This window comes from Gopherus evgoodei, chromosome 4, assembly GCF_007399415.2.
Source record: "Gopherus evgoodei ecotype Sinaloan lineage chromosome 4, rGopEvg1_v1.p, whole genome shotgun sequence".
Lineage (NCBI taxonomy): Eukaryota > Metazoa > Chordata > Testudines > Testudinidae > Gopherus > Gopherus evgoodei.
Window position 1 is genome coordinate 72,066,050 of NC_044325.1, and position 13,445 is coordinate 72,079,494.

Below are 13,445 nucleotides of genomic sequence, written 5' to 3' on the forward strand. Positions count from 1 at the left end.
TTCATGTGGCAACAGAATATTTTCTCAATCACTTTCCATTTGGCAAGCACTGATTCCTCCACCCCCACTTTTCAGCTGGAGCTGAAATTAACATACATAGCAGTTTTCCCTAAACATCAACAACTTATGTAACACTGGATCCTGCCAAGACATCTCGGGTTTGTGCATTAACAAACCCTGGAATAGTGTTTGTTAGTTAATGGCTGGAGCGGACTCAGCAGAGGGAGCATAAAACATTACAGCTTTGAGGGCTTTATACAAGTGATGGCTAATAGCTCCTCCATCCCATGCCAACGGAGTAATGGACCAAGCACATACATTCTGTACAAAACACCTTTTTAGAACCCATAGGTGGAGGAAAAAACCTTTTGAACTAATCAAGCTATTGCTCTTCCAGGTTGGGAAGAAAGAGATAGATTGTTATTGTTATTTCTATTTTTAAACACTTTGGAGATGCTCAGATACCATGGTGATAGGGGCCATATAAGTACCCAGTGAGAGAGGAATTTTTCCAATCAGATAACTTTAAAGTAGGTAGTCTCGATTTTAAGGTAGTCTCGATTTTAAAAAGTGACAGCATATTTTTAGACAAAATTTGAGGAACTTTCCAAATCAGTCATTAAAAAGTATGAGGAACAGTGAAATAGTAAACAAGACTTTCAGGCTACTTTTGTAGCCAATACTGGGCTTAATGCAGAAAGATGCCCATGTGCTACTCTCACTGACTTAGACATTGGACACAGCCAATTTATATTATCTCCTTGACCTCAATCACACAGATTTAGCCTCTTTGGATTTAAAAGGAATCTTGGAGGAAATCTCTCCAATTTTGAAGTATCAAATAAACGTTACCATACAAAGAAAAAATAAAGTCTTTTAAAGGTTTTGAGCTCACTGTGAATTTACTGATCCATATTGCCATAAACTCACAGTGCTTAAGTTTCCCCCCATCTGTAAAATATGTTTAATGATATTTACCTACCTTATGGGGAAATTATGAGGTTTAACTGATGTTTCTAAAGTTCTCCAAGAACTTTAGGTGGAAGGCACTTTAGAAGGGAAAGTGTTGTTAATATGAAGCCTCGGTGAAAATGAAAAGGCATGTTGGAATATTCAGAGGATTAATTTACGATTAACTGGATGGCACAGGTGCATAAGATTCCTTTTTCTCTTTCTCATTCTTCTACTAATGAGTATTTTTGTTAAGAGTTTGCATATAAGGAGGGTGAAAGCTTATGTTATCTTGTCAATTTCATCTTGACAAAAGCACCTTTGTAACTGTGTTGGTATCAATTTCCCAGGTGGAAAAAAAAAATAATAAAAGGAAAGCCACCTCACACATCCTATGAGAGATAAAGCAATGATCTGAAGTCACAGTAAAGCTGGGAAAACAGTCTGAGAGAAAAGGTAAAATGAAAAAAGTCCACCCTGAGACAATCCAAAAGATTTCTGCCCAGTTTGAAGATGCTGTAATCCCCACAGGGAATTGTGACAAAGTTCCTCCTCTACCTTAGTGGGTCCTGTGCTTATTGGCAGATTTGCACACCTTAGTGATCTTCCCCTCTGGTGGAACTCACAGTCTGGGTCAACTCCTCCTGTATCTGATCAGGAGTTAGGAGGTTTGGGGGGAACCTGGGCCCACCCTCTGATCCGGGTTCCAGCCCAGGGCCCTGTGGATTGCAGCTGTCTATAGTGCCTCCTGTAACAGCTGCATGACAGCTACAACTCCCTGGGCTACTTCTCCATGGCCTCCTCCAAACACCTTCTTTATCCTCAACACAGGACCTTCTTCCTGTGTCTGATAACGCTTGTACTCCTTAGTCCTCCAGCAGAACACCCTCTCACTCGCAGCTCCTTGTGCCTCTTGCTCCCAGCTCCTCACACGCCCACCACAAACTGAAGTGAGCTCCTTTTTAAACCCAGGTGCCCTGATTAGCCTGCCTTGATTGGCTGCAGGTGTTCTAATCAGCCTGTCTGCCTTAATTGGTTCTAGCAGGTTCCTGATTACTCTAGTGCAGCCCCTGCTCTGGTCACTCAGGCAACAGAAAACTATTCATCCAGTGACCTGTATATTTGCCCTCTACCAGACTCCTGTACCCCACTGGCCTAGGTCTGTCACATATCCCTCCCCCCTGCTCAGCACCAAGGGGTTGGGCAGTTTGGGATGCCAGACAGTGCACATGTGACAAGCTATCAACATTACCATGACGGCTCCCCGCTCTGTGTTGCACATGGAACTGGACAGGTTGGAGGGATAAGAACAACCTGGTCACCCTTGTGTTCTTCTCCTTGTTCTGCTGCATCCATTGAAGAGGGGCATGGTCGGTCACGAGGACAAATCTGTGCCCGAGCAAGTAGTAGCACAATGCTTCCATGGCCCATTTTACGGCGAGGCACTCTCTCTCCACCACTGCATATTTTTGTTCCCTCGGAAGGAGTTTCCTACTGAGGTAGAGAATTGGGTGTTCCTCCTCCCCGACCATCTGTGATAGAACGGCCCCTAACCCTACTTCCGATGCATCTGTCTGCAGGATAAATTCCTTGGTGAAATCAGGGACTATCAGTACAGGGTTACTGCAGAAGGCAGTCCTTAGGTCTGTGAATGCTTCCTCTGCTGCGTCAGACCATCTTACCAGATCAGGTCCATGGGCTTTTACTAGGTCTGTTCGGGGGCTTGCCCTTGTGGAAAAGTGGGGGATAAATCGTCGGTAATACCCCACTACACCTAGGAATGCCTGGACTTGTTTCTTGCGACGTGGTCGGGGCCAATTTTCAATGGCCTCCAACTTATTCACTTGGGGTTTTATCAGACCTTTTCCCACAATGTAGCCAAGATATCTGGCCTCCGTAAACCCCACAGCGCACTTGGCAGGGTTTGCTGTAAGGCCAGCTTGCCTGAAGGTATCAAGGACTGCTCCACCTTCTCTAGAAGCAGCAAAGTGTCCTGTTGCACCTTACAGACTAACAGACATTTTGGAGCATGAGCTTTCGTGGGTGAATACCCACTTCGTCAGATGCATGTAGTGGAAATTTCCAGGGGCAGGTATATATATGCAGGCAAGCTAGAGATAATGAGGTAGTTCAATCAGGGAGGATGAGGCCCTGTTCTAGCAGTAGAGGTGTGAAAACCAAGGGAAGAGAAACTGGTTCACTTGATACTTGACACCTTCTCTAGGTGAGTTTCCCAGTCTGGGGTATGAATGATCACATCATCCAAGTAGGCAGCAGCATAACTGTTATGCGGGTGTAATAGCTTGTCCATGAGGCACTGGAAAGTAGCTGGGACCCCATGTAGTCCAAGAGGGAGGACAGTATATTGAAAAAGACCCTCTGGTGTAGAGAACGCAGTCTTTTCCTTTGCGTTTTCTGCAAGGGGAATCTGCCAGTACCCCTTTGTCAAGTCTAGAGTAGTCAAGTACCGGGCATTACCCAGACGGTCCACTAGCTCACCTATGCGAGGTATGGGGTACGCGTCGAACTGGGATACCTTGTTTAGTCGCCGGAAGTCATTGCAAAACCTTGTGGTGCCATCAGGTTTGGGCACCAGCACAACTGGGCTGGACCACTGATTGTGGGATTCTTCAATGATCTCCAACTCCAGCATTTTTTTCATTTCTGCATTTATTTCCTCCCTTTTGGTCGCTGGCACCCAATAGGGCCTCATCATTATTCTGGCCCCAGGGTTCGTGACAATGTGGTGATATGTCTCAGTTGTTCGACCCGGTTTTGTTGAGAACACATCTTGGTTCTGAAAGATCATCTCAGACACCGTATTCTTCTGGTCTGGTGTTAAATTGAGAGACACTCTCACCTGTTTGGAAGGATTGTTCTCCTGGGCTAGGTATTTTTGGACAGTTATGCATGCCTCTTGTGCATGCGAGGGTTTCAGAAGGTTGATGTGATAAATCTGTTCTTGTTTTCGGCGTCCTGGCTGCTGCACCTTGTAGGTTACTTCCTCCACAGGTTCAACCACCTCATAGGGCCCCTGCCATTGGGCCAGAAGCTTGCTATCTGCCATGGGTACCAACACCTTCACCTGATCCTCTGGCTGGAATGTCAGACTTTTGCCTGGCGATTGTAATAGGTTCTCTGGGCCTCCTGTGCCTTTTCCAAATGTTCCTGTGCAATAGGGGTGACATGGGCTATCCGGCCTCGCATCTGTATTACATGTTCTATTATATTTTTCCCTTCACTGGGTTCCTCTTCCCAGATCTCTTTGGTGATATCTAGTATGCCATGGGGTTGATGCTCGTATAATAACTCGAAGGGGGAAAAACCCAGTTGAGGCCTGAGGTACCTCTTGGATAGCGAACATAAGGTAGGGTAATAGGGTGTCCCAATCCTTCCCGTCCCAACTTACCACCTTCCTTATCATAGCCTTGAGGGTTTGGTTAAACCTTTCTACCAATCCATCAGTCTGCGGATGGTAGACTGAAGTTCTCAGGGTATGTATATGGAGCAACGTACAGAGATCCTTCATTAGTTTTGACATAAATGGGGTTCCTTGGTCTGTTAATATCTCCTTTGTTAGCCCCACTCGGGCAAACATCTCCACCAGCTCTTTGGCTATCGTTTTAGAGGCTGTGTTCTGCAGGGGGACAGCTTCTGGGTAGTGAGTAGCATAGTCCAAAACAACAAGTATATATTGGTGGCCCCGAGCTGTCTTCTCCAGGGGTCCCACTAGGTCCATGGCTATTCGCTCAAAGGGGACCTCTATGATGGGAAGGGGTACTAAAGGAGCCCTCAGGTGGGGATGGGGACTGTGCAGCTGACACTCTGGGCAGGACGCACAGTACCTCCGCACTTCTTCATGTACTCTGGGCCAGAAGAACCGTCATAGGACTCGTGCCAGGGTCTTCTCTACCCCCAAATGTCCCCCAAAAAGATGACTATGAGCAAGACTTAATACAGTGTTCTGGTGTTTTTGAGGCACTAGGATCTGCTGTACTTTCTGCCCCTGTACTGGTGCAACCCAGTATAAGAGATTCTTCTTCAATATGAAGTAGGGACCCTGGTCCCTGGGTTTTCCCTTCCATGGGGACCCCATCTATTTCAGTCACCTCCTTCCTAATGTTGTCGTACCTTGGGTCTTCGGCCTGGTCCCATCCAAAATTTCCTCTCCCGGGGCTAATCTGCCCAAGATCTAGGGGCCCAGTCTCTGTTGCCTCTACTGGTTCAGAAGCGTTAGGGTGGATTAGGGAGCCATGGGTCTCCTCAGTTCCCCAGGTTACATTGCATCAGCTCCTCAGCATTGGGACACTGTGCGGCTATATGTCCCCACTCCCCGCAGGCATAACATCTGTATGGAGCCCTAGGCATTCCCCGGTCTCTTGGTTTGGGCAATCTAACATCATGATCCTCTTCTCCCTCAGTGTTCCAACTCTTTGTGGCTTCTGGTGGGCCTTCAGCCCCTCTCTTTTTCCACCTGGGCCCTCCTGGTGGCCCAGTCACCCGAGCTCTAGGGCTTGGTGCTGCTAGTTTAACCCGGGGTGCCTCTTCCTTAACTGGTCGGGTCGGCTCCCTTGCTGTCCTTCGCCTCTCTACCAGTGCAACAACCTCATCATAGGTGGAGAGTTCGTTCTGGCTTACCCAGGCATGAAGGTCTGGTGGTAGTCCCCTCATGTATATGTCGATGACCAGAACCTCTAGTATCTCTTTCGGATTCCGGGATTCCGTTAACAATCACTTTCGTGCAAGATGGATGAGGTCATAGAATTGGGACCGCGGGGTTTTATTTTCCTGGTACCTCCACTCGTGATACCGCTGGGCCTGCACTGCAGTTGTTACCCCAGATCTGGCCAGGATCTCTGCTTTCAGCTGGCAGTAGTCTGCTGCAGCCTCTTCAGGCAGATCATAGTAGGCCTTCTGGGCCTCCCCACAGAGGAATGGGGCAAGGATGCCAGACCACTGATCTCGAGGCCAGGCCTCCCGTATGGCTGTCCTCTCAAAGGCCAGAAGGTATGCGTCTACATCATACTCCCGCGTCATTTTCTGCAGCCAATGGCTGGCCCGTATGATCTGCATCCCATCATGGCCGTGGTTCAGCTCTATAAGGGTCTTACCTGGTTTACCAGTTCCCACAACATAGCTTGGTCTTGAGAAGCCTGGTCCATCAGCAGGCGATTAGTCTCTTGCTGCAGCCGCACTGCCTCCTGTTGGGCGGCTGCCTGGACATGGGTAGCCTTGTGTTGGGCCGCCATAGCTTGTATCAATGCCTGTACTAAGTCATCCATTGTGGTGAAACCCCCCCTGCTTTTTTTTTTAAATCTCTCTCCTTCTTCTGCCGCACCGTGCACACCAAATCCCACTCCTGGCACCAGTTGTGACAAGGTTCCTCCTCTACCTTGGTGGGTCCTGCGCTTACTGGCAGATTTGCGCACCTTAGTGATCTTCCCCTCTGGTGGAACTCACAGTCTGGGTCAACTCCTCCTGTATCTGATCAGGAGTTAAGAGGTTTGGGGGGAACCTGGGCCCACCCTCTGATCCGGGTTCCAGCCCAGGGCCCTGTGGATTGCAGCTGTCTATAGTGCCTCCTGTAACAGCTACATGACAGCTACAACTCCCTGGGCTACTTCTCCATGGCCTCCTCCAAACACCTTCTTTATCCTCAACACAGGACCTTCTTCCTGTGTCTGATAACACTTGTACTCCTTAGTCCTCCAGCAGAACACCCTCTCACTCTCAGCTCCTCGTGCCTCTTGCTCCCAGCTCCTCACATGCCCACCACAAACTGAAGTGAGCTCCTTTTTAAACCCAGGTGCCCTGATTAGCCTGCCTTGATTGGCTGTAGGTGATCTAATCAGCCTGTCTGCCTTAATTGGTTCTAGCAGGTTCCTGATTACTCTAGTGCAGCCCCTTCTCTGGTCACTCAAGAAACAGAAAACTACTCATCCAGTGACCTGTATATTTGCCCTCTACCAGACTCCTGTACCCCACTGGCCTGGGTCTGTCACAGAATGTATGTTACACTTTTTAGATGAGACTCTTAACATGTTTTATAGACATTGATTAACTAAACTTCACACACCTGCTGTAGGATATTCTCATTTTGCAGCTAGAGAAACCAAAGCTCAGAGGACTTACTGATTTGCTCAGGGCCACAAAACAGAATGCAGTTGATGCTCCTTTACATGAAGTAAAGCAGGGGTTCTCAACCTTTTTCTTTCTGGGGCCCCCTTGACATGCTATAAAAACCTCTATGGCCCACCTGCACCACAACTGTTTTTCTACATGTAAAAGCAAGAGCCGGTTAAGTGGTAGCAACAGGGAAATTGCCTGGGGCTCTCCACCACAGGGGGCCCTGTGAAGCTAAGTTCCTCAGGCTTCTGCTCAGGCCCCAGGCTGCAGTCCCGCATGGTGGGCCTTTGGCTTTTTGCCCTAGGCCCCAACGAGTCTAACACCAGCCATGCTTGGTGGACCCCCTGAAACTTGCTCACAGCCCCCCAGGGGACCCTGGACCCCTGGTTGAGAACCACTGAAGTAAAAGACCCAGGTTTCTGACCTAAAAACAAGTTTAAAAATTAAAAGAAAAAAAATCCACACCCATCAAGCATTTTCTGACATTTTCCTTGTTTTCAAACAAAGAGTTTCCTACCTCTGCTTGATCTCACTATGAAGTTAGAATACTGCATCTCTAAACCACACTGTGACTTCCATGGCAACATATTACAGGTCACTAACACAGAAGAATTTCATCTGACTGCAAGATCATCCAGGAGGGAGGAGAGGATGGGCAATTAACTTATTCTTACATATCTTCAACACAACATAGGCAACAGACGATGCTATTTACTTTGCCACAGATTTTGGGTACATCGTACATTAGAGGCACACTATTACTATTACCCATCACCCACTAGTATAATAATGATATGTTGTCCTTCTATCTAAGGATCTTGAAGTGCTTTACAAACATTAATGAACAAAGTGATTTGCCCAGGGTCAGGAAATGAGTCAACGATAGGCCTAGAACAGAACCCAGGCATCCTGACTTCCAGTCTTACGGTTAAACTGGTCAAAAATGCTTCTCTCAATTCCCAAGATACTTTTATGGTCTTACAAAAACATGTGTGGGGGTTGGTGTTGCCCCTTCCCTTCTGGCTGCTGGGAGGGGAAGTGATTCCTCCTGTTAAGTGTCTTTCTGCATGGGAGAATGAAGGGCTAGGGGGAACCACACCCCCTTGTTTTCGTAGATGGGAAGAAGGACAAATCTCTTTTTTCTTGTTTTGGGCTAATTTTCCTGTGATCAAACAGACAAAGCAGAAAAAGCTCCTGAGATAGGTGTTCTGCTCCTGTGACTGGAGCTTTGCTCAGGATCCTTTACGCAGGAACCTGGCTGCAAGAAGTTTGCAAAATTTTTAATACAGTGCAGCAGTCTGAACACGATTAAAGATTTGCCAGTTGTGCAGCTGTATACTCTTGTTTTAAGCCTGCCAAAGAGCGACAGTCCCTCCAGCAAAGACTCCTTCCACTTTCACATAAAGCAGAGCTTGACATTGCTTTTCAGACATCTAAGAAATGCCAGGCCTGCGAACAAGTGATCTAAGACTCTTTATCCTCACTCCAAAGTGTGATGATAAAGAGGTGAGACTTGCGTGGTTGGCTGCTATCTCCAGTCACACCTTGCTACTAATCCCTCTGATGAAACAAGGCACGCCTTGGGTCTGAAACCCTGCTCAGGTCTGTGTCCAACCTACTGTACAGAACACATGCCATACCCTGATCCTGTTGCAAAGGATGAAGAACAGAAATTCAACAGAGCAAGCAAGCGTTTGATGTAACAGATTCCACTCTGATGTGATGTGGAGCCCAGTGAGAGAATCCTGCAGTTTTGCACATCTGTAGTGTTTCTCCTCAGAGGATCTCTTTACTTCCATTAATTAAGTGAGCTCACACCACTTCAAAGTATAAAGCAGTCCTCATTTTACACCTGGTGAAAGACAGTAAGTTAAATTGGCAAAGCTCCCACCAAATGTCAAAGGTAGTAGTGAAAGCAGGACTGGGGACTCCTGGAGAATCCTAGCAGATTCTTGTTCAATATCTAAATGCTAGCTTAGCTGGTCTGGCCCAGCAGAAATGACAGGGGGAAGAGTTTCTCGAGTTTAGAGTATGTTAACTATACTTGGCTGAAATAGACCTGGCCAGTGCTGAGAATCTGGAAGTTCAGAGCACAATTCCTAGGCCCAGTTTCTCACTCCCCAGATGGCAGGGTCTGAGTGCTACAGGGGTCACATGCTCAGGGAAAAAGAATTTACAAAATCAAAAAACAGGCCTATCAAGTCTGTCTTAAGCAGAAGCCAATGCTTTGTGCTTTAGAGGAAGGCAAACAAAACAAAAAACCAAAAGCCCCACCATAATGCTCCCAGCCTACTGTACAGTAACCAAGGAAGCAACACCTTATGTTATTTACAGCAAACTCTTCTGGCTGATGAGGAAGAGGTGGTGACAAACTCTAATGGAAACAAGGAGTCCGGTGGCACCTTAAAGACTAGCATATTTATTTGGGCATAAGCTTTTGTGGGTAAAAAACCTCACTTCTTCAGATGCATGGAATACATGCATGCATCTGAAGAAGTGAGGTTTTTTACCCATGAAAGCTTATGCCCAAATAAATATGCTAGTCTTTAAGGTGCCACCGGACTCCTTGTTTCTGTGGATACAGACTAAAACGGCTACCCTGATACTAAACGCTAATGGGAATCCTGCTTCCAGTCCTCTTTTGGGAAGAACAGTAAATGTGACAGATTAGAGGTTATTAAACATTAGGGAAGAGATAAGGGGATACCCCCAAGGATTGAGAGAGCCCCCTATGGGGAGTAATAAGATGAGACGAGTGTCTAAGATAAGTTCCTGCTCTGTCCAGTCCTGCCTCCCCCGCCCCCCCCAGCGCAGACTACAGCTATGACAGATAGTTTTCTTAATCAGCATTGTGCAGCAACTGAGTTTGGCTGTGAGGAGGGCAAAGAGCCCAGGGAGAGTTCAGCACAGAGAGGGTTAAAGAGCCTTCCCTCTGCTACTTCAGCTTGTCGCCCAGAGTATAGATTACTCTCTTCAACAATAGCAAGTCATTATTGGGGGGGAGGAGGGTATTTTTTTTCTTTTGCCTGCAGAGCTGATGGCCTTCTCTTGTAGAAAGCATAGCAGGAACAATCCAGCAAGGTCAGAGGAAGGGTCAGGGGTCAGCAGGCAGGACAGGTCAACACTAGGTGCTCTGAGCCAGTGGGCACGGTTGAAAGGTCTGTTTCAGTCTCCCACAAACCCCCCTTAGAAACTTAAGATGCACTTTGGGAGCAAGTTGGATCACAGTAACCTGGAGTAGCAGACAGGAGATGCTTCTGTCCCATGGTTCCTAAGGGGGAGTGGGGGGAAATAGGAGGACAAAATGCATTATGTTAACTGGTTTGCTTGTGTTTTGCTCTGTGTGTGATGGACAAGTCCAAATGCATTGGGAAGAAAAGGAAACGTGCTGGCTTCTTCTGTAGCGAGGGCTGTGTATGTAAGAATTGTGTTTAGATAAGCAGAGGGGAGACCCTGGATGAATGACACAATGAAGAGAAAATGGGCAAACTAAAGGGAAATCTCATTTCTAGAATTTAACCCACAAACATGTTTCTCCCCAATCCAGGAGAAAGAACAATACACAGCAATTAGAGAAAGGGACTGGCAGCCAATCAGGCCTCTTCAGTTCTATTCCCAGCTCTGCCATAAATTTACTCAGCTTGATTCTTTGCACTTACACAAATGTCATTCAGGATTAACTCTACTGAAGTCCACTGAGTTACACCACTGTAAAACTGCCACAAAAAGAGGAGAATTAGGCCCAATTTCCTCATCTGTAAAATGGAGAGAATACTTCCAGTAATAGAGTTGAAAATGCCTCCCCATGACTGCTGAGTCAAGACAGGAGTTACGGTGAACCTGTGTGGAGAGAAGTTTGGTTTAGATAGTCTGGGAACAAGAGGGCCAGAAAGAACTAGAGTCCTGCCTGCATCTAGAAACTTCAAAAAAGAATAAGAATCCCCTTTAAATCTTTACAACAGTCCTGTTTCTTCTCCACCATGAAAGACATTACACTTGTCTCCCCTTCCCTTCACCTGAATCCAAATATCAGATGAGTTGAATTTTCAAGGTTACAACATTTAACTGGCTTGAAATTAAGCAAAGTGAGCTTGCTCAACCCATTATAGGGCTTCAGTCCTTCTACACCTACATTCCCACAAAACAAAATAATTAAGAGGTGCACACCCACACAAAAAGCCAGAGAAAACTCCCGGTGTCTTATCTTAAGACAGACTTCTGAGCCTGGCAGAGGAGAGAACAGATAGAAAGGAACAGAAGATTTTCCATACCAGATCAGGTCTATCCAGTCTAATATTCTGTCTCTAGCAGTTTAGAAAGTTTTTTTTTAAAAAGCAGCACAATGGGGATAGAAGGAGAGATTCCTTCCTTCCTTCCGCCTTTGACACCAACACAGCCAACTCTTCTCCTCAGAACCTTTCTCCCACAAACGTAGGCCTCCTTTTCTCCCATCTGATTTCACTTATCTTGCCATGGTTTCTGGCCAGTAACTGGGAAACAAAGTTGAATCTAGCAACTGGCAAAAACTGATGTTTGGCTCTGAAACCGAACTCTCTTGAAAAGTTTAGGATTGTTTGAATCAGGGGTTTTGGTTCCCCCCCACCCCCCAAGATGAACCTGAACCAAACACACACACACACACACACAAAACAGGGAAGCAAGAAAAAGAAAAGGACACCCTGAAACAAAGCTCTAACTCCCAGGAGAAGGTGCCATCTCCAGTTTCAAAATACTTCCCCTGCTTGTGACTACATATATTCTGGTTATGAAGGCACTAATCCCACGTATGAAAGGCAAGGGGATGGGGAGAGAGAGAAAGAAAGATTTTATTCCTGTTACAGACCATGTACTTAGTCTCTCTCCTTATCATATTTGGCTTCTGAACAGAGACTTTCCTCTTCCTCCTCCATACAAATCATCAGACCTGAGACTAACCCTTTTGAAAGGGAAGAGAGCTGATTGTCATCTCTGGACCAAAAGGTTGCACAGGTTAGAAGAGGAAAACAACTGGTGCTAAATTCTACTGCACAGCACAGCTCCATTTTCATGCATGAATGGTTTGGATTTGAAGCCAGTGTGTTTTTTTTTAATTACTTCTCTGCATAATTCATGAGCTTTTTGATGAAACTGGGTCACAACATTACCTTTTCCTCCTTGCTGGGATTATTTGCTGTGTCAGTTTGTACTGCTTACACACACATCCTTTGAGCCAGGGACTAGAGTTGTAAACTGTTACTGGCTTTGGCTCAATCTCTTTTGGCAGTTTCTTCACTTGAAGAGCTGAAGCATTTTGTGTGGTGGTAGGGATGCTGAGCTGCCACAAAGGGACACAGAGCTGCTCCAGTCCTCACAACTGACTGGATAACAGAGCTATTTGGTCCTTCACCACTACAGGGACATCCCTTTCAGACTTCAGAGCTGCCCCATTCTGTGACACAGAAAGGACATGGGCTCCTCTCTCTTGAGCAGCCACAGGGATGCAAATCTGCCCTGTCCCATGCTACTGTGGAGATGCTAAGCTGCCAGCACAGAATTCTTACAGCTTTCCTGCCTTTGGAATAGTTCTGGATTCGCAACAGCAAATGTAATGGCTTCCCTTCTTCCCACCAGCTCCCTCACAAATACATCTGCTTTTTTGATATAACTAAAAAAGGAAGAATTTAGCAAGACAAAGAGAAAGATACTGACACACAGGAAGGCCATAAAGAATTTGCTAAGCTCTGGAGTCCTCAGCCCCTCAGGATTCCTGAGGAGTAGTTCTGTTCTGGTACACAGCCTGACTCTGATCTCAGAGAAAAGATTTTTAACATGTCAATACAAGGTCCCCACCCATTTCTATATGAGCAGCCTCTCTGTCCAGCCCCTATTTATTACCCTGGACATGGTTCAGTGTGCACTTAGATTGAAGTTACTCAGCCTCTTAAACCAACGCTGAAAGAAAAAAGAAAAACAAAAGGAGTAATTTCCATTTCCACTATGCTGTCCCTTTCTACTGAGTTTGAACTCATCGGCCATTTAATTGTCTGAGCTGAAGAGGGGCTGCTCTCTTGTCCCTGACCTTGGGTATAAACTCCAGTCTGGCCACCCCCCTTAGAACATTCTGTGTCTGGACTCCTGCCCTCTTACCCTTGGACTGGTTACAATATGCTCCTCACAGAACTGAGTGTAGGGCTCAGGTTACAACTGGAAACCCAACAGCTGATCAAAGCTCTTCACAGTCCAGGGGAAGAGATAGAGGCCAACTAGGACTGCCATCACATTTTATTTCAAGACCACCACATTTAATTTGTTCAAACCCAAATACCTTATGGCTCCAGAAATTTCTATATGGGAATACAGCCTGATAACAAAACAGGATTTAAGAACCA

At 46.3% G+C, this 13,445-nt stretch overlaps 1 protein-coding gene across 18 annotated transcripts in view; it reads right to left on the bottom strand.

Annotated features, from left to right (window-relative positions):
* The window catches only part of RAD51B (RAD51 paralog B), a 651,811-nt gene that overhangs the window by 74,066 nt on the left and 564,300 nt on the right, over positions 1–13,445 (bottom strand). The window lies entirely within an intron of this gene.